General features: G+C 34.9%; 1 non-coding gene across 1 annotated transcript; it reads left to right on the top strand.

Moving 5' to 3' along the window:
* The first annotated feature begins 2,192 nt into the window (after window positions 1-2,192).
* On the top strand, window positions 2,193-2,263 carry TRNAG-CCC (transfer RNA glycine (anticodon CCC)). Its single transcript has one exon. It is a non-coding gene; the product is annotated as a tRNA-Gly (tRNA).
* The last annotated feature ends 23,999 nt before the right edge of the window (window positions 2,264-26,262 follow it).

The following is a 26,262-nucleotide window of genomic DNA, read 5'->3' as shown; positions in this document are numbered from 1 at the left end:
ACCGATTCTGAGTGCTGTGCAGAGATATCCAGAAATAGTGTTGCCTTTGGGAAAATTACCTTGAATTCTTTTTTTCCCCAAAGTATTCCGAGACCTATCTCTAGGTAACTTGTGATTGAACTTACAGGGATCTAAAATACAGGGCTTATGCAAACAAGTATTTGGGTGGGGAAAAAAGTTCCAATTACTGGAATACTGTGGAATTTGTTGTGCATATGAACATTCACCTCTGATCTGTGTTGCCTTTCTTTCATAGTATGTTAAGCATCTTGAATAAAAGAAGCTGAGGAAAAACAGTGCATTTGACCTGATATGTACTCTTTTCCCATGAAGGCTGAGTATATCTTACAAATACTATTAGTGCAGAAAATCTCAGGTCCACATGCCATGCAGTTACTGAATGTATGAAAGCTTAGGGAAATAAAAATCAAAAACTTAGTATGCTTCTCAAATGGGGACAGGGTTCCTGAGTAAGCTGCAGAAGCTGTGATAAAATTTTCAACACTTGTACTTTGAGCGTAGTATGGAACATGTGCACCAGAGAACTGTAGTTCTTCCAGCTGTAGGCCACTTGCTTTATCTACTTAAAATATTTATGTTCCACTTGCATCCATGCTTAAAGTGTTTGGACTTCTCAAGTCATGGGTAGCCCTGTAGGAATCAAAACAATTTTGCTCCACATGATTGGTATAGGAAATCAGAGTGGAACAGTCATTGTTAGGTTCCTTTAATTTCTTTAATTTCTTTCCAGCTTCAGCACAGATCTGCTTACTCTGCACTGTTCAGAAGAATTGCTCTCTTGGTTTTGGTATTTTGAAATGTAAGTCTTTTTATAGTCGTAGGCATTTTGGAAGGAATTTGTGAAGCCATTTAGTCATCATCTTCCCAAAAAGATTAGCTAGACTTATACCCATTTTAAGAAACAATGAGATTAATTTTTTACTGTTTCTGGTGTTGACTGTTTCAAAACTTTCCTAGGCAAAGTGAGTATTTAATTGCCTAGTGACTTTTTGCCAGTATTTTAGAATATGTGTTACTTTCTTTAGGTAATTTTTTTCTGGTAAATAATTCTTTTCCTGCATAGTCTACTGTAAGTATTGTTCATATGAGGATGTATGGGGCATATGTACATATTAAAAGTGCTTAATTAGAGAGAACTGCATGTGTCGTGAGGTATGTGATTTGTAAGTCATGTAATACATGTGGAATTTGCAAAATGGAATGGTTAATGAGACCTGTTTCAGAAATCAGGTCACACGACAATCATCTGTAGAAAAACCTTCTGTTTTGACGGTGATGTGGATGTGATCTGAATAGTTTGGATCAGTGTTATCAGAGACTGTAGGATTCAGAAACTCTGTAAGAACTAAGTAGAAACCATTACTAAAAGTGTATGGAAATTATTTTTTCAGGGAAAAATTTTCAACTGAAGTTTCATCTGTTGATGAGAATATCCTTGAAACTCTCTTTGTTGGGTGGAGTATGTAATTCTGATCTCATCTAAGTTTTTGGGTTTTGGTCTCAAGGCATCACGTACTGTACCTTCACAAATTTCTTATTGATTCTTCCTTACATTAGTTTCTTGACCTCCTTCATCAGTCTGTAACTGGTAATCCAATTGCAATTATAACTGTCGTAAGTCATGGTTACATCACAGCCCTGGTTACTACTCACATTGGTATTGTTGATCTATACCTATCTCATTGCTAATCTCACTGGTGTGCAGAAAAGTATAATCAGTGTATGTCATAGAGACAGACCTGTGAAAGTCTAAAGAATAGAGCTATTATTATTGTCTAATGAGCTGGCTCCTAGCTAAATGGTCTTAGACTTGGAAGTACGAGAGTACGTCTGCTTTCATAGTGCCTCCCTTTAGCAAAAAAATCTCTATTGCTCTTTCTTGTTATCATCTTTGAACATTATCATCTAGGGAAAATTTAGGTCATTCACATGTCTACTCCCAGCTATATTTTTCCTAACGTGCTTAGAGCAGATTGTCATAATCTCTGGTCTTTTAATTCACAAGGAACAAGATCTTTCCATTCTATGCAAGATACTTTTGTCTCAACAGCTGAAAAAAAAGGCTAGGAATCCTTTGTATTTAAGGATTATCTAAATCAATAACTGACTATGCAGCAGTTTGCACCCCGGGGCAGGCCAGAGTGATTTAATTATTCAGAGACTGTAGGGAAGCACCAGTGGTGTAGTGGTATCATGCAAGATTCCCATTCTTGTGACCTGGGTTCGATTCCCGGCTGGTGCAGAGACAACCTCCATTTCCTACCCTGTAAAGCAACTGCAGCCCTACAGTTTCTAAATAATCAAATCACCCTGAGCTGCTCTGAAAACCTGGCGTTAAACCATGATAGTCCCTCCTGTTTCATGCAAAGCTCAGGTTTTTAGTAGGGCTATTACAGCTTCTGCAATATCTTTGAAAAATGTTTGTATGTGAATTTATGTGAACCAGTGAGGGATGGCTTTAAACACAGGATCTTACAGGTGTGTGGCATTGCTGAAGCCTCTAGGTCATACTTTGCATTTTGGAAAGATCATATTGCAGCTTCAGTTCTATTGGGACCGAGATCCTGTCTCCGTCAGATTGGTCAACTGCCTGGGAATCACAGTAAATTGAGCCTAGCTATGGACAATCTCTTAATAGAGAAAGGACAAATCTAATACGTACTGCATATGTGGTATGTGTTAGGTATAGGTCATTGAAATGCATATAGGCAACATTTTCTCTTCTCTCACTTTGTGCTTCTCTGTTACCTGAATTTTGGGAAGGGAAATTAAGTTACTGTGGGTTTGCAGTTTTACAGGGTTTTTAAGGACTATATAGAAGAAACTGCTGACTGTAAGACTGTATATTTAGGAATCAGCAGTTCACATGCACTGAAAGTGGAATGTGCAGAGTGCGTTTGTGGGTGCATGTATGAAATAATCAGTGAAATTTGCTCCCTATGCAGTTAGAAATCTTTGGATATTGTAAGGTAAATTAAGTTTTCCTTCCTTTAACTAAGCAAATGACACTCTGTCTTAAAGAAGCTGATCTTTGAAATAAATTTTCTGGCCACTAATTCAGCTCAGTAAAGGTGTGGTTGGTGCTGTCTTGTGGGTTTGCAGATTAAGTATTAGAAACAACGTTGTATATCCTATGAAGATTCTCACAATACCATTTAGATTTATCATTCTAATTCAGCAGATACTCAGTGGTAGTAACAGTTCATTTTTCAGTGATCCTGTTCTTCTACAAAGAAACATTCAATCGAAGAATGTTAAGTTCTAATAATACAAAGGTTATATTCTGTCAGTCAAAGCAGTATCAATGTTTACCTGTAAGTTTTTTGTATTTGATTTGTATTTGATTTGTGTTTGAGTTTTGCTGTGTAATCCGACACTTTCAAGTTCACTTCTGTTAAACAGTTCACTTCTACTGAAAGTATGCTTGTATGTAAATAAACTAAAATTGGTTTATGTGACCTAAGAATTCTGCAAATAGCAAAATACTTATCAATTTGAATTCATCAGCTGTATGACCAACTTGTACCACTGCACTGGGATGAAGTACTCCAGACATGGCTATTTATTGTAAGATAGATGAGCTGAGACTCTGTGACAAATTTTAACCTTTTCAGATAAAAGGGCTGTTCTTGCCACTTTCTTCTCATTCAAAATTGATAGTTTTATATTGTATTTGGAAAGTAGTAGTAGGGGTCTGCTACAGACCACCTGACCAGGAGGACTGGGTGGATGAGGCCCTCTACAGACAGATAGGAGCTGCCTCGCCTTCTACTACTACTACGTCCCCTGTCCCTGCCCTGCCTTTAATCCTAACCCATAAACTCTCAGTCGGGACCTCATCCGTCCCCAGGTGCAGCTCCATGCACTCTAGCTGGTCCTTGACATAGAGGGCAACTCCTCCTCCTCTTTTTCCTTGCCTATCCTTCCTAAAGAGCCTGTACGCTTCTATTCTGACACTCCAGTCATAGGTGTCATCCCACCACGTCTCCGTGATGCCAATAAGATCATATCCCAACAGGCGCGCACACACTTCTAACTCCTCTTGCTTATTCCCCATGCTGCGCGCATTGGCATAAAGGCATTTAAGTTGGGCCCCAGATGAACCTGACTTCTTGGCTGGAGCGGCTGGAATTCCCTCCTTCTGTTTTACAGGTACTTCCAGCATATCTTTATCATTCTTACCCCCCTCCCCCTTCAAATCTAGTTTAAAGCCCTGTCAATGAGCCCTGCTAGCTTTTGCGCTAAGACCCTGGTTCCCCTGGTATTTATAATGTATATAAATACCTGAAGGGAAGGTGCAAAGAGGATGGAACCAGGTTCTTTTCAGTGGTGCCTAGTGACAGGACCAGAGGCAATGGACAAAAAATAAAACACGGGAGGTTCTGTATGAACACTTTTTCACTGTGAGGGTGACTGAGCACTGGTACAGGTTGCTGGTGCAGGTTGTGGATTCTCCATCCTTGGAGATATTCAAAAGCTGTCTGGACATGGTCCTGGGTAGCTGTCTCTAGGTGGCCTTGCTTGAGCAGGGTGGTTGGACCAGGTGACCTTCAGAAGTTCCTTCCTTCCAACCTAAGCCATTCTGTGATTCTTTGATACAGGCTAATAGTACAGAAATATAGGAAAACAAAAAATGGATATGCATAGTTGTTTGATATCAATGAACTCTCAGGGCTTATACTCATGAATAAGGAAACTCTAAAGTTTTGAGGAAGAGCCTGGTGTATTCGGCATCAAATAGCAGGGTGATAAAACACTGCTTTTGGTTTTAAAATGTTTTAACTTTACTTATTCAATAATGGAGTTTAGTTTTGAGTAGTACACTTCATAAAACGAAATGTAAGATTGGCTGGTTTATTTTAACAGTTCAAGAAAATGAGGGCCTGTCCGTTCAAAGTTGAAACCATCTGCAAAAGCATGTGTAAGATTGAATAGCAAATAGAAAGACTAAATTAAGATCTCTCTAATGCTGAATTGTCCCACAGTAAAAAAAAAAAAGAGTATGAGGACTTTAAAAAAATCCAAAACTGCAGAAGAAATCTCTTACAAGGTATAGTTTTTAATTAATTTCATTTTTTAGAGTAGAAGAATTGAAAATGATGGTCTTTGCATCTGATAATTATTGAGAAAGCAACATTATATTAAAAAATATTTTTAAACTTATGATTTTAATTGCTTATTTTAAAATACTTGAAAAATAGCAAATAGCAGTAGTCTCTGGAAGACAAAATAAATTGGTTACTAAGTAGTCACAGGTAATGGCAGGCTAAAAAGTAAAGTTAACACATTAAATATTCTCAACCATACAAAGATTTTGTTATTCCTAGGTGATTTAAAATTAATACTAACAAATAACAATCTTATTCTTTATGTAACTAAATAATTAGAATAATCTGTAAATCAGTGTATTATTAATTGATGCTAAATGTAACCATTGCAAATGAAATAAAACAAAAGAACATTTTCCTAATGGGAAGTAAATTTCATGCTCAGAACTACTTGTTTTCATTGTAGTTCATGTTTTTCAGGATAAAGAGGTTCTTGAGATGCATCTTGTACTTCTTTTAAGGTGGTTTTATTTAAAGTTCTGTTTCAATAAAACTATTTTTTCAGTTTTTCATCTAAAGCCTCATTTTTCTGGGTCAGACAGCCTTCATATCCTTGCTGTCAAGAGGTTTTTTTCTTACTAATAGGACAAAATTCAATGATGATGTCAAAGGAAGTTGAAAGTGCAAAAGCTATCATTAACTAGTGACTGTCAAAGTGCATAGCAGTTTAGGTGAGGCTCTGTTCTGAGATAGCCAAAGGGAATCTCCTAATGCCACCTGAGTATAAAGCAACAGAGATCCAGAAACATTAGTGACTTTCTGGGAAGCTTGTCCATTCCACCTACAATCCATGTTGTCACCTGGAACATTATCTGTAATTTTACCTGATATTGTGCCGTTCTATAGGAATTCAGAAATTATGCTGCATTTCCTACTTGAAACAGTCCTGATAAGGATAACTATGTTCGTAGACTATGATTTAAAACTAGAAAAAAGAGTTATTTGACACCTAGCATAATGCTTTGAAAAGAGTAAGTCGCATGTATGGTTATTTCTTGCCCTCTTTCCCATAATTTGACTTATTTCACTCTGCTTCTACAGCTGAAAGGAATTCAAAGTGTTGTCAGCTGCATTCCACTTCAAATGTATATAGGCATATGTGTGTATATATCTCATATAGACATATGTGTGTGTATCTCTCTCTCAATATCAGATGTTGTGTTCACTCTTTGCTACACAAATAAATAATTATTTGAGCTCAAGTGATGGTGAATTTGGGATATTAGACATTGTTAGTGTATGTAAGACCTGCCCATTCTGAAGAACAGAGCTGCTGGTACATATTTACCTTTCTCTTTTTTGATTTCTTTGGGAGGAGGGGAGAAGTTTGGAGTGGATGTATGCTGGATCTTGTATTTCTCAACCTTGAAGAGTGTTCATTTATTTTGAAAGTATTCTGTTCCTTTTTGTTCTGCAGTGTTTTCCTTCTCTTTTCTTCCTCCTTTTAAAAAAAAAATCTAGTAACATGCCTATGGTGATTATGTTTCGCATCATAAAAGATATTTGCTCTTGACATTAATATTTAGAGTTTTAATTCATCTTTTATGGGATTCTTTTCTACTATTTGCTTGAATAGTACTATAAATTCATTGTCTACTTCAATGTAATTTTTACACTTCCTAATATTTCTTCTTGATTCCTTTACTGTATTTGTGTTTGCCAGTTCTGCTGACTACTCAGCTTTTCCTATTGAAAGGTATCTGACATATGCTGATTTAATGACCAACTTTGCTTTCATTTTGAAGACATTTTAAATCCCTTTATAATGTATTTGTTAATTTTTGGTCTATTTATGGTGTTTACTTAAAAGCATAAATGGATTTTTCATGTTCTACTTCTCGCAGAATATTTCATATTCTACTTCTTTCTTGTTTCTTTTTTTTTTTTCCTGTTCTACTTTCATGTTTGGATTTTTTATGTTCTACTTCTACTTTTGAAATTCTATATGTATTTTCATAAACAGGCCAAGTTTAAAGCAACATATGATGATCTAGAGGAAAAAGGAAAAGAGAAACTCAGGAAAAAGAAGAAGATATGAAAAGCATAGAAGAGATTGAGAGACAAGTAGCTGATTTAGAAACAAAAATTAAATGAAATAAAGATCTATTTAAAGACAACCATGAGGTAAAAATAATACATTCTGGACCGCTCACTAACATATTTTCTTGTCGCTATTAGAAAAAATTAAGAGGAAACAGAAATCCATAGCTCAGAGGAGCTGGATTTTGCAGCTGTGCATTTGTGCTGTGATACAACATAACAAAGCACAAGTTAATTCCAGCCTTATTTTTGACCTTTCTTGCTTTCCGTATTAGAAAAATCTGTCTCTTTTAACTTCTGTGGTCTGTTTTCTTACAAAAGGGAAGATTGTTTAATACTTGCTTGTTTCCTTAGTACTTCTTTGCTTACTAAATAAGCTGAAGAGAGCAACCGGTGTTTAAGTCCCCAACCATGGCATGCTGGGGACTTTCTTCGCTTCCCTGCTTTATGGATGACACTGATGAAAATTCTTCCTCTCATGAAAGATCTGTTTTGTATGATAAGAAAAAGAAACAGAAGATTTTTGTATTAACAACAGTTCCTCAACCAACTTGAGCTGGCTTAAGTACACTCTTCTCTTCCAAGCATTTCTTCTTATTCTGGTAGAGCATTCCTGCTGTTTTAGTATGACAGGTTTTGGTTGGCCCCTCTATCATCTTGAAAGCATGGCCAAAGACCCTGTTTCCTCTAGTTGTCCAGCGATGGCCTAGTAGCCTATTCCCCGTATTTATAGAGTGTACTAGTGAGTACTTTTAACCTTCCCTGAGGTTAAAACCTTTGGAAAATTTGAAGAGAAATAACCTATTGTTCAAACCTTCTCAGAAGAGTAACAGGAGTACTAGCTAAACTTGTATGACTGAGAAACATTTCTTTCATTACTAAACTTTCCTCTTTTAGATCTGATGATCTTTTAGATCTTTGAAAGCTTTGCTTATATGGAGTGCTACAATTGTCATAACATATGAACAGAGAGCAAAGTGGACAATGTTATCTAAATAAATTACTGTTTGAAACCAAGATATTACAATGATGGATGCTTTTGAAAAATACCTGATAGTACGTGAATCAGTTGACTAGTAGTCCTGCAAACATGAGACTTTAGCTAGGTAGGCAATCATTTCTTTAAGCGATGCTAATACCAGTATGTCCCCCTGTCACCTCAACAAATATCTGTAGAAACAGATTGTTCTGAAATGGCGTGAAAATATTGAAAATCTGAACCATAGTTTAGTGCAACATGTAATGTCTGTACATTATTTTGAAGCAAAACCCTCAGACAAAATCATACAGTCTTTCTTTTGCAGAACTGTTTGGAATGTAATTTATTCACAGATTTATTTATTTATTTTTTAATTAAGAGCATTTCCATACCTTTGCTTTATCCTTTTTGTATGTCTTTTTCTTGAGCAGATGCTTAGTCCTTTTCTTCTTTTGGGAAATGACTCTGAAAATGACTGGAAACATGGGAAAAAAAAATCAATTGTTTTAATTCTTCTCTCATGAGTGAAACAGAGTTTGACTTTCACACTGGTGATTGTACAAATCAGCAACACTGATATTGGGGACTATCCTTCTATCATAATGCTTAAATTAGTCTTTGTATACTACTTAAAGCCTTTGTTCTGTATTCCACCATGAAATATGTGCAAATCCTTGCAAACAAGTCATTCCAAATGTGAGCTGTCCTGCACTGTATGAAAAGGTGGGCTTGTATTGTTCAGTGTAACAATTTTCAAGAACAGTTTTACAATCTAGGGAAGGTATTTGAATCTTCATTTTGTTGTTTTGTTGTTTTGCTGTTTTGTTGTTTTGCTGGGTTTTTTTTGGTTTTTTTTTTTTTTTTCTTAGCAAAGGAAGTAATTGTCTTAGGGACCAGAATTGAAATACAGTAATCAGTGCGAAAGAAGTAATTATTTGTTAAGTGTCTGAAAGAGGGGGACATTTTCACTGGACCTTACTGCCAAAAAAGAAAAAGCAAAATTCCTTAATTTTTGTTTCCAAATCAATAGGAAAAAAAACTAGCTATTGATGGTTTATGTCCAGAATTAAAGCAAGGAGTTTTCAACAAGCCGCATACTTGTTATAGAACATTCTCACAATCAAGTAAGATCAACATCTTTTGAGCCTATTCAGTTTAGGTTTTTTTTTATTTTTACTCGAAGTCCAGATACAAGAATTTCTGCTGCCTCAGCAAGAGGAAGTTTTTTTTTTTGTTGCAGAATCAGTCTGTAGGTTTGTAGTTCTGTCATCCAAATACTAGTAAATAGCTTGTCATGGGAGATTGCCTTCTCCAGTTTTTTAGTGTTATTCTATTTGAAGGGTTCTTGACATAGTCTGCATGTAGCGATACTTCACCATTTTTGGAGAAGAGACGGAGGATGTTGCATAGTTTGAGTTCAGATAATGGATTATGTTATAGTTTATTTTTGATGCAGGTTTAATAAGTCAAGTTGAAAAATTAAAAAAAAAGTTTCCTCTAATAGCTAATAGTATTTTCAAAACAACGCATTAATGGCAGTGACTAATGTTGTTAGCCCTTCCCCAGCTAAAACTAAGTAGAAACAATGTGACAAAGATCACATCATTAGTTTCCTGGAAACCTAGAGAGGTGTGGTGTAAGGTATATATCATGGTCTGTAGCTGTGTATTTCTTCTGTTTTGAAAGCTTGGAAACAGAGTTTGCACAAGCAGATTTGTATGTGAATGATATGCAAACGATACTGGTAATTTCAAGAAAGAACTTTCTCATTGATTAAAGATTTAAATTATTGTTTCAGAATGGAAATATTAATTCCTATTTTAATATTCATTCTTCTGCAGTCTAAATGGAATGTAAAACTTTGAATAGTATAACTATTATATAATTTATATAAGCATATTTAGTAATGCAAAATTTTCCTTATTACATGTATAATAATAATTAATAATATTTGGTACTCACACTAATGGTGCAAATGGAATAAATACAATAGACGACTGTTTTTCTTGAGGTGCTAATTAATAATAGAATGGATTAATCAAAGAGATTAAAATGAGATATCCCAATATTTTATTTTCTTTCTTTTTCCTCCTCTTCTTAGTTGTTCTTAGCTCTATTTTTCACGAGTTAGTGACAATAAGTAATAAACATTTATTTTGCCCTGTATACAAATTCCATGGAAGCTATTGCAAAGATATTGATTTCAGAACTTTATTTGTAACTTCCTTGGCAGAAAGAAAGTAAAGAAGCATGGGGAGCATAGTAGGCAGTGATTTTTTGCTCTAAGATGATACAGACTACATTAAGTAGCAGAAATATTTTGTATTTTAAATGTGCTTTTTTTTCATTCGAAACATAGAATATATAAACCTACATGATGGAAAAATAGGTGTGGAAAGGAGAAGAAATATAGGCTTAAGAATGGTAACTGTTTAAGTCTTTAATGACTAATATATTTTCTGATTTCTATAGAATGTAGGACAATGACTTTTGTATACTAACATGTTTGTTTATGCATTTTCTCTGCAGAAGCTCTCCTGTTTGGATCAGAGAGTACAAGAGCTACATAAACAGCAGAAGCAAACTGAACAAAAACTGGAACAAAAAAAAGTATTTTACAACAACAATTAAATGATATACAGGTGAATAATTTAATGCTTGTATGACTTTTTTGAAATATATTTAATCTCAAAGGCTAGGCTGTCATTTCTACACAGTTGCCTTGGAAAGTACAGTGTATGTACTATTTTCTGTCTCTTGCTTGAACTAACCTATGAGATCCATAGCCTTGAGACAGCGTAAAGTACGAAGCAGAATTGATATTAGGGTCATTGAGAAGTCCTTTGCTTTCTTCATTTGCTACGCTGGCTCAGATTGCTTGAGGGGCTTTAGAAATGCAGTGGAGAAAATCAATAAAGGACGAAAAAGACTCTAGTGTAATAGGAAGTGCCTGCTGATTGCGTGTTTGCTCAGCAGATGGCATCTTTTTGTAAATGATGGCTTATATCTGCTATATCAGTTACTAAACTGTATAATCCACCAAAGGGAATTATTGAATTTCATTACTGGACACTATGCTTTATATAAACACAGTTATAAGCGTTAGAAGAAACAAGTGTTTTCTTTCTAAGATTCTGTTCATTTTTATTATTCTTTCACTTGCATATCATAGAAACTTGAGTTAGATATTACAGCATCAAAGATAAGTCATATAGATTAAAAAAAAGATTTCATGTTGTTCAGAGTAGCTTTCATGAAATCTTATAATTTCTACTGAAAAACTCTGAGACTTCCTATGTACGTCAGAGTCTTAAATTAAGCATTGAGAAATTTATTGATTCACACAGGTTTCTGAATTTGTCAGGTATGATGGAGTTTATCCATCCCTTTCTGTTAAAGAATGTGCTCTATCGAATTACAGGTTTACCAATAGGTCTTAGAACACGTGGAAATGACTGATGAGTCAGTATACAGATAATCCGTAATTCTACAATTGTTTTCAGTGCATTTATTTCTTATACTTTTTTTGTTGCTATTTTTAATGCTGTCTTTCCTAGCAACTGTAAATAACTATATCCATTAGTTACTTGAGCAATGTTTGAGTTGGTCTTCTGGAGGACTATTAGAGGAGCGTTCTCGGTAAGTGGAGTAAAACAGTGTACAAAGCCTATCTTATGACCTCTGTAGAGCTCTGAACTGGTAACAGTACTTGGATACCTGAAATGTTGTGTTCTTAGAGCCTTATACACTTCCTTGATTGTAACAATTGAAGTTTTGTAAAAAGAGGACTTTATAAAAGGGCTGTCTTATTTTTAACAATAGCTCATGTTTCTAGCTCTGCAGGATCACACTACATGATTCTGTTAATCATGTTATGTTGTTTTTAAGGAAAAGTTATTTAAAGTTATATTCAGAGACTTGAAAACTCTGCCATGATTAAGACATTGACTTATTTAAAGCTTTAATAGAGTCTCCAGCTTCCAACTCGTCAAACAATTCACCCAATGCTTCATAGTTTACCTATTTTAGGACAAGATGAATCCTGTCCTGGAGGCTTCTGCATCTCGCCATTGAGTTCAAAGTGACTTACTTTGGTCTGATGATGTTTAAAGATCTAAAAGCTATACCTAGATAAAAGGATATGAATTCTACCCTGTAATACATCAGCAGTCTTGTTCAGCAGCTAAGAAGAACGAAGAATATTGGTGATGTATTGAACAGCTGAATGACCAGATGCTGAGGGACTCGTTCAGCTTAGGCAGGATAATGGACTGTTATCCACTACGGAAAGACATAAGGAGCAGATATTCAGTTTGCTGATATTTGGACTGCAGAATGTAGAATATCTCATCTTTTTTTTTTTTGTTTATTCCAAAACCTGATTGCAAATTTTCCATCTTCTATAATACGTACCAGATTGTACTGACTCAGTGGCTAGTATTCCATATGCTTGGAAGCCAACATGTTCAGGTTTTATCTACCTTGGTTAAAAAGTCCTGAAAAAAGTGCAGGAAGTCAGACAGACAGAAATCTTCATTGGCAATTTTGTTCTAACACAGCTCATACGTGTTTGTATGTTTTGGCAAAAAATATGTCATGGCTTCTGGCAAAAAGCATATCTGGCCCTGATATCTTAATGATCTTAGATTTCATTATTTGTAAAGTTTAAGGCCAGGACAGATCATACAGACATACTGTATATCATGGGCTATCATATTTCTCCAAGTTCTCCTGGTACTGAGCCTAAAACTAGTATGATTTTTCCTCAGAAATCTGAGACTTTTATAGGCAGTTCAGTTACATAGGAATTTGCATTAATTACCATATCTTAATTTTCTTTCTAATGGTTCTATGTTTCTGCAAGAAACCTGAGATGTCAGTCTAATCCTACACAGATACATATTCCACTTCTGCAAAGTTAAGAGACCTTAAAAATGTTGTGTCCTTGTGGTACCTTACACACCTTCATATCTCTTCTATCATCTGTTACAAAAGCCTTAATTCCTCATTTTTTTACAGCTGCCTTTTAGGTATACCTCTAAGAAGCACTTCTTTCATAAGGCAAAAGATAGTAGACTATGCATCAGACTACCGCTTCAGAAAAATGGGACAGTATCTAAAAAAGAAATTTTTAAAATACTGATCTTTATTTAAATACTGTGATGTAATCTTTGCCTACTGAATTGTAAGGTCTTGAAATTTGGTATTTATACATGTGTGCATTTAGATTATATGTGTATATATAAGGACAAACAAATGACATTTTCCTCCCTCTTAATTTAACTCTTTTACATAGCTGCTTACAGCTTCTTAGTATGGGTTACAGAATCTAATGCAGCAGGATCGCTTTAGAAATTTCACCCAAATAGAAGACCTGTTTATTACTATTGAACTGCTAAAGTGCTTTGTGTTTACCTCATTCATTGTGGGGAAGCTGCAGATTTATTTGCTGGATACTGTTGTTCTTGAAAGTGGAGTTTGCTTGTGTCATGAATCTTTACATTTTTTGGGTCCTGTGGCTGTCAGTCACTTGTGGTATGAAAAAGACACTGCAATTTAATCTCTCTTCTGTAGAGTGGGAACTTCAGTGAATACACTTTTTAATATAAAGGTTTTCAGCAGCTTAATGTCAGTATCTCTTTGAGTTGTGTACTTGTAACTGAGGAATGAAGGTAGGAGTTCAGGAGTTAATCCTCCACTGTCTGGAGTACAGGACAAGTATCTTATGATAAATTTGACATCTAAAAGAGGACAACTCTCTAGGCAACTAAATGAAAAATGCCAGTTTTCAGACATAACGAGTAAGCCATATTCTCCCTGGAGAATGACAACTAAAAATACTGATTTTTCCTGAAATTCAAGTTTTTTAGGTATCCGCCTAAAACAGCATTACATTTTTTAAGTACTTTGATGGACTAGCAATAAAAGCTGCCAGTTAAGATGCTGACTCTGCATACACTGGAATAAATAGGTCCAGACTTAGATCTTATGCCAAAATTGTTATTTTCACTATTGTTAATAAAGTTTTTGCTGCGCAAGCCAGTCCTTATTTGTAAAACTTTTATATATGAAAGCAAAAATAGAAGAGGATATGTATTTTATGAAGATGGTGGCCTACAAATATGCATACATGCATATACAACACAGGCAACTGCAAAAATACAAGTGCCATAATAGAATTTGTGGATATATAGCAGAGGAATTGTGCAACAAGTTGGAGAACTATAACTAGATGTGCAAAGCTACGGTCTTAACAGAAACGCAAGTCTTCCAGTTGCACTAAGTGCTTCAACAGTCTCCTCCGAAAGAAGTTCTCTTCCTTTGGGTATACAACTTCATGAATCGTTGCCCATAATTATATATTTAAAATACAGTATTTGGAAATCTAGCCCTGCCTAATTTACATGCTATATATATTTTTTTTTAATTTCCAGGAAAAAGTTTAATTTGTTTCCAGTCAAATTATTGAAAACTCTCACACTATGGAAAATTCAAAAACTGAACTTAAAGAATTGAATGAATTATGAAACACGAAGCAAATACAGATGGAAAATACAGAAAAATATTTTGCTGATTTGTGGTAAGACCTACCTATTACAGGAATTTTAAAGGATAGTGTATTACTTTTACTAAAGTAGTTTAGTAATTCTACTTTATTACTATTGCTAAAGATTGTTTTAGTATTTTACAGCATTATTTCTAGGAAATATAATGAACTTTTCATCAATAATTCGAGAGTATTTTTGTCTGGTCACTGCTTGTAGTTTTAATGCATATGTAGAAGTTATTCATGATAAATTGTCTGCCTACCAAATTGAATTTTGGGCATCAGAATTGCTTTCAGAAATCTGATAATATTCATGCTCAGTTACATCCTTAATTAATGGAGGATTCCACACACTCTGTGTTTTTTCTGGTTTAAGTGTGGACCTACACTTACTGTGACTGATGAGTCCTGAAAATAGTCTCGAAGGGCTCTACCCAACCAATAATGCAGGCTGCCTTCTAGGCCACACAAGCCTTGGAGGGGTGTATATGCTGATTGCACAGCAGGCTTACTCTTCAAGGATAAAGGTGAACCTGCTGTGCAATGTCAAAGAGAAAGCAGCTCGGATTGTTGAATTGTACAGGATGACTAAATAGTGAAAAAGTGATCCTTGTGTCCTACTACAGCTCCCTTTCTATGATCTCATTCACTTACGCACTGTATGTTGAAAAATCTTTGAGAGATTATTCCAAGAAATTCTTCGCTGGGGAAAAAAAAAAAAATTCTATGTACATTTTTTAGCTGAATATATGGGACTGGATATGTTTTTTTCTAACTCTTGATTCAAACAGAATGATTCAGAGGGACCCAATGCACAGTGGAACTTACTGAACTTCAAGAACGGAAGGCATCTTTCTGTGACTGAAAATCTCTTCTCCTTTTCCACAGCTCTTTAGCCAGTAGTCAGTAGTTTCATATCAGTGACATGTTATATTTAGACTCAGAGAAGACAGGGATAATGTCAACACAAAGTGACACTGAAAGTTCATTCTAGCAAGTCATTGTTTCTGTATAGCTAAGAAGTCCATCTCTCTTTCAAAGAGAGAATTCTTGCAAATTCTCCAACTTCAGTCTTCTAAAATAGATAGTAATGAAATCTTTGCATTTTTCTTGAAAATGTGCTTTTAGAGATCTCATCTGATACAAAGAACTGTAAAGTCAAAAAAAGTAAAAAAATCCCTCTCTGAGTTCCAAATTATGCATCCAAATGGCTAGTATTCCTTTTTGTCATTTTCTCAACACAGAAGGTAGAGAACATGGGAATTGCTCCATCAGGTGACTTGCTGAAAACTGGCAGCATGCTTATGTTTTCTGGTTGTCAGATCATTCAGCCTCCTCTCTGTGCTTGAGGGGCAAAGGCAAAGAAGAGTTCGAGGTGGCTGGTGTTTTTTTATTGCTTACTGTTTCTCATTAGTGAAGATTAATGGTGACAATATTCAGGAAAAAAAACTCTTTCAGGCTAATCTACCTTCTTCTATTAATGTTTCCAGTAATCTTATATATCACATGGCATTTCATCAATCTATCTTAAGAAAGTCTGCTCTAGCCATTTCCTGTTATATTTTGTGTTATGCATATATGCAATATCAAATATACTTATCTGTTTGAACTGATTTTTCTTCTTTTTGTAAGAGTGCTGATACATGCTTGACTTGATAAGAAAACTGAGGATAAAGGATTAACTTTTTACTTTTACTCTTGGCTATTATTTACATTTTTTTCCATCTCATCAGGCTAATTCTAGCCTGATCTGGTGGAGAAGCTTGAGATGAAGGAGTCCTTACTTCTGCTTTCAGTCTTCACTGTTGTCCTTTTACAGGTACTTCCTAGCATCTAGAATAACACCTCCTTGACTTGTTATTTCTTACCACTAATGCAATAAAAAGACTAAATATTAGCTACTAGAATGAAATAGTAACATTAACACAATGTTATCAAAATAACAGTAATCTGAAATAAATACTTTCTTCTGCAATAAAATTGACTACGAAACTGAATTCTACTGCAAAATTTAGCCTAACCTGCTAACCAAGGGAAAATTATATGCCACAGATATCCCATCAAGAAACCATCTTATACCTATGATTTTTGAAAAATTGTTTTCGAACTCTTGGAAGACATAAAAACATGTCTTCATATCTGAAGTTAGAAATGAACATGTTTTTTTTTAATCTCAGTGGAGTTTGGTGCTAGTTATATTAGAAGCATGATGAGCAGATCCTGTGAATTTAAGATTTGTGTCAGAAGTGTCCTTGCTTGTATTGAAGCCCCGTTTATATGCATCAATTTCCATATGGTGTGCCTACCTCCAGTGAGAAAGAAGTAAGGGCAGGAAGCAAGTTAAGGGAATGTACTTCAGATTAGGAAGGCTGGAAGGGTGTTTCAGTGAAAAGGAACTCTACGTAAATTCCGATGGATCCCTTAGCCCCTCTTTAGAGAGGGTTTTGTAGGCACTGATTCAGATGAGGCCTTAGATGCTTTAATTTTCTGCAAAGGGAATTGTTGTTCTGCAGAGAGTCTCAAAAGAGACTGTGAGGAAGATCTTGTGACCTCCAGAATTTAGAACTAAATTCCAAAACTCCTAAATATATCTGTTCTGTCAAGTATGAGCTAATCAATAAGAAGGACAACAGCTTATTATTGGTTCCAACTGTTCCTAGCTTGACAGCGAAAATGGCTCCTGAGTGGTCAGCATAATCTTTACATGACAGATTTTTCCCTTTCTCAGACTGTTTGACTTGTTTTAAAATTAAAAAAAAAATATTTTAGTGTTAAAATAACATTGACTTTAAACAACAAAGCCTTAAAATTAGAAAAAGTAGACTTAAATTTTCTCTTGAGTTTCCTTTTTTGTGTGCACATTGTGATACAGTCTTTATTATGCAGCCAACTGTTATATTACCTGCAAGGCTCTAGTTTAGGTTACCTTGCAGAAAATCAGTTAAAAATACATTTTTTTTTTAATATGCTTCTGTCTAAAAGTTACAGAAATATAGACTCTGAGAGAACAGAATGTTAGTACAAAGTGGAAACCACTGAAAATTACTTAACTTTATATATTTCATGTGTACAGGTCAAAGAAACCATACTAAGTATAGACAGAGAGAGAAACAAAGTATTACACAAATGGTGTGAAGCTTCCGCATCCAGTCCCAATGAATAACAAAATGGTGGTTACCCAATATGACACTTGTCATGGGCTCGTTCTGTATTTAAGAATATCATTATCTGAGCAGATACTTTACATGTGGGCATGAACCAGTCCATTCTCTAGAAAGTTGTTTTAAAAATGCAAACTGTTTTTTTAAAATTGTTGGAGTTATGTACCTCAATAGACTCATTGAATATGGATTGGTAGGCAGAGTGTTTTTGAGTGGTCTAAACATTCATGATAAGCTCCATCATATAGCTCTTTGGTTTTTTTAAAACGGTATCATTATTTGCAAGACAACACTATTTTATCTATTATAAAATTAAAGATTAAACCTGTGAGTAAAGATTAAAAAAAACCACTATAGCAGATTCTTGATTACTTCTATGAATTTTTTTTTCTTTCAAAAGAAAAATTTATAGTGTGATGTTTAAGCACAAATGATGAATATAGCAAAATATTCAGATGCTATTTAATTATCTCCAAGATGAGCTAGCAGAATATGAGAAAAGGTGAAAGCAGGAAGGGAAAACATATGGACAATTACTATAGATTAGAAAGAAAAACCTGAAGGATTCGGAAGTGAGTATTATGAGAGTTTCTTTGTGGGAGAAGTGAAACAATTACTTGGCTCTTTTTAGGTCTAAAAAGGACACCAATTTTATCAAAAGTTTGAAATAAGTAGTGCCTTCTTGTCCATGTGCAAGTATTTCATTAAATAAATTGCTATTTTTCTGTAGTAGACTTCTTTATTTCTGTGAATAAAGAAGTAATCCTAGTAAAATTATAACATTGTTCATTTGCTTTGGCACTTTTAATTTTTCATTAATGCTTAGGGCTGTTGAGTACTTTCTCTTCCCTGTTTTCTTTAGCTTTGATTTGTGGATACCTCTGGGAAATAAAAGACAGGACATCACTTCTGCTAACTTGAAAATCTTTTTCTCCATTTCGCCAAGTGCTCCAAGATGGGAGCCAGAGTCTATATAGATGTAACTGAGGAATCAGACCTATCTGAAACAGAACTATAAAATACACAGTGGTAATAACCACAAAATCTTTAGAGAAATCAGATGTGAGTACGATTTTCTAAGTTATTTTCTGTATTATTTTAAGATTTAAACCTTTTTCCTAAGAAAATGGATAATTGCCTAATTTTTCATGTATATTTTTCTTTGGATTTAGATGAAAATTATAATATTAAAATGTTTCTTCTTTGAGGATACATTCCCAGATTAAGATTTTTGCAGTTGTAGCTGTGTTTAAAATAATTAAAATATTCACTTTTCATCTTGTGTTCTTTACTTTTATGCCCATCGTATACTTTTCTCAGCTTAGAATAGTTTAGATAAAGTAAGCTACTCAATTACATTCTTCTTAGTATTCACTTTTACTTCCTATTTCCAATGTGTTAATTAATGTTTTTCTTTATTTTCACAAAATCTGAACTAGTCAGAATATGAAAGAAAAGGAAATAGCAGCAAAAAGAACATGTGTTTTAAAAAATAGGGTTTGCTACTTTATTGCATTTTACAGGGATACCAGTCCTTTCAAAATACTGTATTTGTCTCCTTTGTTGTGTTAAATTAATTCCGAGGTCAAAAATACTTGCCAGTATGTTGATTTGTTCATCATCACCTTAATTTCAAAAATAATTGCAAGGATAATTTGGTGAGGTACCTTTCTTCTCTCCTTCTCTGGGACATTAAGATTTGTTTTTCCTGATATGTCCTGTTTCATCTTGTCTCATCTCTTCTCCCATCTCCTTTACATGTTGAGTTATAGGTATTGCATGAAATACAGAGCTCTTAAAAGTATTTTGTTAATAATTCATGTTTGAGTTATGAGATTATACCAAGGTTTTGGTGGTTAAATGTAAGTAGAAATACTATGCTGCATGCTTGAGAGCCTGTTTTAGTTTTTAACGGAACGCATTGCTGGTCTCTGTGATGACAACTCTCCATCCAGGCCTACAGCTGGATTGGAGACACACTGTCAGCTTTTGAATATTTACCTTGTTATTACTTAATCATTTTTATGTTATTCTTCTTTATTTTTATGGTAAATACAGATAAAAGCTTTTATTCACATCTATAAAATTCCAAACCCCACTGATCCATTTGAATTTTTTTTTTTAAAAATTAGAAATTAAATACAAAACATGTCCAAAATGTTTATATTGCATCAAAAAGGTCTCTCTTTCTCTGCCTCCTCACATCAAGTTCATTTACTCTCTTTTTCTTACTAGTCAGGAAAGACTAAACTGATGGTAACAACACCAGCAAAGCCAAATATTCCTTCAGTACCTTATGAAAAATCAAAAAAATTCAGCAGGGTCTTCAATTTATTACCCAACAGAAATGGGCAGAAAGCCTAGTACCAGTGGGTGGAGAAAGTTTTTGAGGGCATTGGAACTAGAATTTAGAGGCAGGCTCTTCAAGGAGGCTAGCTGTGATTTGTGGAAGTTGCACATTGGCTTTTAGAAAGTTGACCGGTGTGGTTGTCTGGAAAAAGTCACTTGGACAACTTTCAGAAGATTTTCCTGACAGTACTAAGAGTCAAATCATCTACCTTGCTTTGGTATTAAATGATAAAGATAAATTTTCTCCTTTAATCGGGATTGGATGAAAAACATTTCAATTCTGATTTTTGGATTGAACTATTTCTGTAAAGTCCTGACTTCGGGTAATGTGGTACGATGATTATGAGACTTCATCACTCAGGGTCTGGAGATGAAAGCTGATTTACTGAAGTAGTAATGGAGCATACATGTTAGACCAGTTTTAAGTCTTTGCTTCTCTGAATCTGAAGCTGGGTGAAACCCTTCAATCCCTAACTGACAGATAATTCAATAGGAATAGACGAAGCATATTTTCAAGGTGAGAGATGAGTGGTGAGATGAGAGGAAAAACTAGTCCTTACAGGATTAACACCCATGGGGAGAAAACAATAAGCAATGCCCTAACTTCTGGAGTACAGACTACAGGAAGTGATTCAAGAGGTTCTGATCTAGGGTTTCTAGAAATTCTAGAGAGATATTATACTGGATAAGAACTGCCTGGCTTGATAGTTGAAAAAATTAATTGTTCCAAGTGTCGTGAAGTACAAAAACCAAAAAGAGGATATTTCCTATATAGGTTGTGAATATATGTGGTAATGTCAGGCATATTCAAAGGTAAGGTGGAAACAAAACCTGAAGCAACTTAACATAAGTTGTATCTTTTAGTTTGGGAGAAGTGCTGTTAAACGCTTTGGTTGATTCAAGGCCAGGTTTAAGCAGGAAAACAAACTCCTGGGCCTGAAAATGGAAAGGTAATTCATAGTTTCTTCTACTTAAGGATAAATGCAGATCGTAGAATCATAGAATGGTTTGGGTTGGAAGGGACCTTAAAGATCATCTAGTTCCAATCCCACTGCCATGGACAGGGACACCTTCCACTAGACCGGGTTTCTCAAAGCCTCATCCAATCCGGCCTTGAACACTTCCAGGGATGGGGCATCCACAACTTCTCTGGGCAACCTGTTCCAGTGTTTCACTGCTCTCAGAGTAAAGAATGTCCTCCTTATATCTAATCTAAATCTACCCTCTTTCAATTTAAAGCCGTTACTCCTCAACTCTCTCAGTCTGTCTTCATAAGAGAGGTGCTCCAGCCCTCAGAACATCTTCATGGCCCTCCTCTGGACTCGCTCCAAAAGGTCCATGTTCTTTTACATGTCAATACAAAAAGTTAAGAGCTACACATCTAGCAGTGCAGTTCGGAGATTAGAATTACCAATCATCCTCATTGTCTCAATTTTAAGGTAGATAGTTATGAGCCATTGCACCTTATGCAGAAGAGAATGATGCAGTAATAAATGGAAAGACCAGTGAAACTGAAAATCCCAGCCTGAGATCTATGAAAACATCCAATAAAATGTCTCTTTGTGGTGACTTGTAGATTTTGTGAGGGTGAGTAAAAGCTGGTAAGCGAGAACAAGAGAAAGGAAAAACTTTTTGCCAAGACAACAAGGTTTGAATAGCTTACCAGGAGGGGGATAGAGAGTGACATCTTTATTCAAGCAAGAGACTCCTTCCTCCTGGAGGCTAGATGGGACTGTTAAATTCATAAAGAAGATTAAACAATCTTTTATCAAGAGATAAACTGTCAAGAAACTAGGTGAGAAATTTGGTGACAAAACTAGGGATGCTTGTTGTCATAATTGTGAAAAGAAATGGAGTTGAAGAATAGTCCTGATATGGGAGAATCTGCCTAAGAAACTGTTGGCTTCAGCACAGATCCAGATAGAGACATACTGGGAGGTGACTCTTATGGTGCACTGAGGGATAGAAACTGTCTCTTCATCGTCAGGATGGCATAGGATGCCAAGTTGAAGAATCTGTGTGCCTAATTCTTGCAGGAACACACATCATGTGTGATTTGGCTGGAGAGCTGAGTCAGTGTTTTTGCAGACCACCTAGATTCTGTCTCCTCACAGGAGGAAGGGCTGCCAAGTGATAAGACTGTGGCACACGAATTTAACGAATGTCACAGCTAAATGCAAGGAGTGACTTTTGTTTTAATAACATGCATGCTAGTAAATGTGGTGAAATTTACATGTATAATGATGAAGTTATGCCTTATAGGCATATTTTATCACTGTGCTATTTGTAACTGCTGTCCCAGCCTCTCGTTACCTTGTGCTCTACAGAGACAGTACAGTCCCTGAACTATCATACTGCCATTTGGTTCAGTGCTGATATGTGCTGTATTAAACACACAGATAAGAATTCTTTGACATAACAATTCATAATGAGTGTCGGATCATGTTCAGAATGATTATGTTGTGCCTTGTTTTCTTAGCCTCAAAACAAGCCTGCTTGCTCTTATTTTCTGCTGCTAATGTGATTATTGTACTTTCAATTAAAGTAACTGTAAAAACGATTACTGTGGTTTTTGAAGACTGAGCGAAACATTTTTAATGCCCGAAACTCTCTAGAAATGTGAAAATTTGTCCTCTTTAGTATTTACTATTGGACACATGATAGTATATTTATGAAGTGCAGATGTATAAATCTTTAAATTCATACATCTATATATACAAGATTTATATCTATATATCTATATATCTATATATCTATATATACAACTTTTGATAAACACATTAAATGCTGTTACCTGAAGCATTAACAGGCGTTAACAGAAATACTGATACTTTGACTTTCTTTTTGCTTTAAAATAGTAGCAATATCATAACTTCCCAATTCTATTAGTTAACATTAGTCTTCTGCTAAAAAAACCTTACCATCAATAACGTTTCTAGATTTTCTATTAATTTATTTGACTGTTGCATGATACTGTAAAAGAAGATGGCAATAAATAGGTATTTCTTTAACATCGTACCTTAAAATTGCACCAAGTTCAGCAATGTTTCATCTAAACTGAATGAGAATTTCTCAGATATGCAAAAGGTCATATCCTTTAATGAAATGACAGTATTGTCTCCTTATCACAATGCAGAACGTTTCAAAGAGAGGGAATATATTTTTAGAATAAATTTTATAGCTACTAAAATAAGTTTTGAATCAGATATTATTAAAAAATGCTTAGTCTGCAAATGTTTGATCAGAATATTCTTACCTTAATTTAAATGTTTTTCATTTGTTTTAAAACAAATCAGCATGTTCCTATCAGCACTTTCTTTTTATAAAAAAAAACATTTTCCACCTGGAGAATGATATATCAGAAAATCCATGTCCAGTTCTAACAGCTAGTCATGATATGTTGTTTCAGCAGACATTGAGAGCATTACTAATGAAATAATCTACAAAATGACATATTTCAGAAGGGATTGTTACAGAAATAGGATAATATACGGCTGAAAGCTGAATTAAGAAATAGAGAAAAACAAAGTTAGATCCAGGGGGCTGTTTATCATCATGGTATTAGGTAAAATCCACTGGGTGTCTTTTATCATTTACTATTCATCTATTAAGGTTATCTTTTCTCCTAGTCATTCTTTTCAGTCTTGCTGCACTAATACCTTCAGAACGGTTTCCATCTCTTACTTTCAAAAAATACTGTTAATCAATATTGATGTTACTGAAGAGCTTTGTTACAGCATATCCATGTAAACACAAGAGTTATGTTTGAAGATATATGACAAAAGAGGATTTTTTTAAAAGCTAAAGAGCCATTGCTCCCTTTAGGCTATTTTGTGTGTTTGCGCGGTGAGGATAACAAATAGTCTGATGATAAAATTTTCTTTAATTAGTTGACCCAGTGGCTTCCAACAGTGTGCTACACTGGTATGTGGGACTCCCATGTTACAAGGTAGACTTTTGGATCTTACTCCATGCTCCTGGGTGGTCTTAGCATATCGACTTACATGCTGTCCTGAGGGAAGTGCTGACAGCATTACCCAAATAACCATCCCACTGATTTTATTGGCTCATAGGGAAGTCATATGCCTTCTATTCTGAGGAATATGCATAGCTAGAGGTTGAGTGCCATGACAGTAGTAATATTCTGAGTGAAAATCAAAGGGATGTAAAAGAAGAAGCTTCGTAGAAATTTAAAAATATAGTTTTATGTTTCTTCATTGAAAAACAAGCCATATGGGTAATAATTAAAAGGAAATTAGCCCTCACTGTATTTTAAACAACATCAATGAGAACTATTGTAGTGGTCTAAAAACTGTTTTTTAAAAATTAGAACAACTATTAATTATTATTTCTACAGACACAAAGACTCTTTTTAAGATTGCAAACCAATTTTGATTATAATTTCTTCACTTACATCAAAAATACTTTGATTTTAGCCAAGGGTGCTGTTCTAATTTGTAAGAAATTATTTTCTGCATTTTCTATTATGGAAGAGGAAATTAAATAAAAGTTTCCACAATTTGTTTTCACATAATCTAAAATCTAATGCAAGTCTGAAGCATGCATATTGAAAAATTGTAATTAACGCCTGGAAGTGCAACTGTATGGAATAGTAGGAGGATGTGTGTAGGCTTGGGAGCTGAAGAATTAAGTCAAAAATTTCAGACATGAGACATTACATTTTGTTAAGATACAGTTTCCAGTCCTAAAATTGTTTTCCTGTCTTTCCTTATGTCTTCTTTTTCCCCATACTGACGCAAATTTCGAAATATGGTAATAGGTACCAGGTGATGTTTGTTTTAGAATGTCTTAAGTGTCTGTGCTGCTTTATTTTCTTCAGATGAAGTAAGCATTTGTGCTTATATGGACATAAGTTCATAAAATTACTTTTTAAATTTTCAGCTGAAGTAAGTGAAAAATAGTACACAACATTAAGTATGCAAACTCTTAACAGGTAAAAAAGTTGGACCGTTTTTGTTGTCCTGCATTCTGGATGTCTCCAGTGATAAAACACTGTATCTGTTGTTAAGCAACCCACAAAGCACGGTACGTCTCCAATACAGTGAAAGAAAGTGCTGAGATTTTTATATTTAGGTATGGATTCTTTTTGTGCTTTCATTTTACCAGCACCTTAGAACTACTGCTGCGGTAGTTAAGCCTCCATCTGGTTTGAGGGCAAGACACTGGTCTTTTGAATATTCTGTTTGCACTGGACAACTACATCTGAGAATTTTACCTTACGTGCTTGCTTGAAGAAGGATCGATGTGTACTCCTAGGACACTTCTGGAACACAGTTGGGCTTAGTTAATTCTAAGGACATTTAGGTGACTGGTTTGTGCTGATAGACTGTGTCAATGTGAGGAAGCCAAGAGATAGCCTTTAATTTTACATGAATGAAGTAATTTATAGCAAATATAAAATTCTCCTTTGTTGAATGAAATCTGATGTATACCCTTCATGAGGTATATGTGTAGTGCAGTATTAAGATGGTAACATCTACTACTTAACATGATGGAGCTACGCTGTGAGGCTTCTTTGCCAACTTCCTGTTTCTTATTCTAGCTCTAAAGTTAATATAATGAATGTTCTTCTCCTGATTTGGAGTTTAAGATTATAGTGTACCTAGAGTTACTTTAGATTTTTCCAAAGCCACTGTGTGTCAGTTCAGCTGCGGGCTTGTGCATACTTGAAATGTTTCATTGATACTGAATTCCTCGAGTAAGTCAATTGCATGAAGTTACTGGCATCTTTACTATATTTTTATAATTTATATTGTGTTTCCTGGGCATATGTCCATACTGTCTGTCACTGCAGTGCTTTATGTCCTGCTTTTGGGGCTTTTTTTTTCTTTTCTTTTTTTTTTTTTTTGTTTCATTCTAGAATGAGCTTCTAAAATGAGTATCAGTATTGGGTTAAAATATGAGGTTATCTGTGGATAAATATTGGGTTGATTAAAAATTGTGACATTATGAATTCATCATACTTATGCATTTTCTGTTGCTTCATTGTGGATTTTGTAGCAGTGACATGTATGCACTTTCTTGCCATTTTATTTT

Source organism: Tauraco erythrolophus, chromosome 3, assembly GCF_009769465.1.
Source record: "Tauraco erythrolophus isolate bTauEry1 chromosome 3, bTauEry1.pri, whole genome shotgun sequence".
NCBI lineage: Eukaryota > Metazoa > Chordata > Aves > Musophagiformes > Musophagidae > Tauraco > Tauraco erythrolophus.
This window is presented reverse-complemented; position numbering and strand designations above follow the sequence as displayed.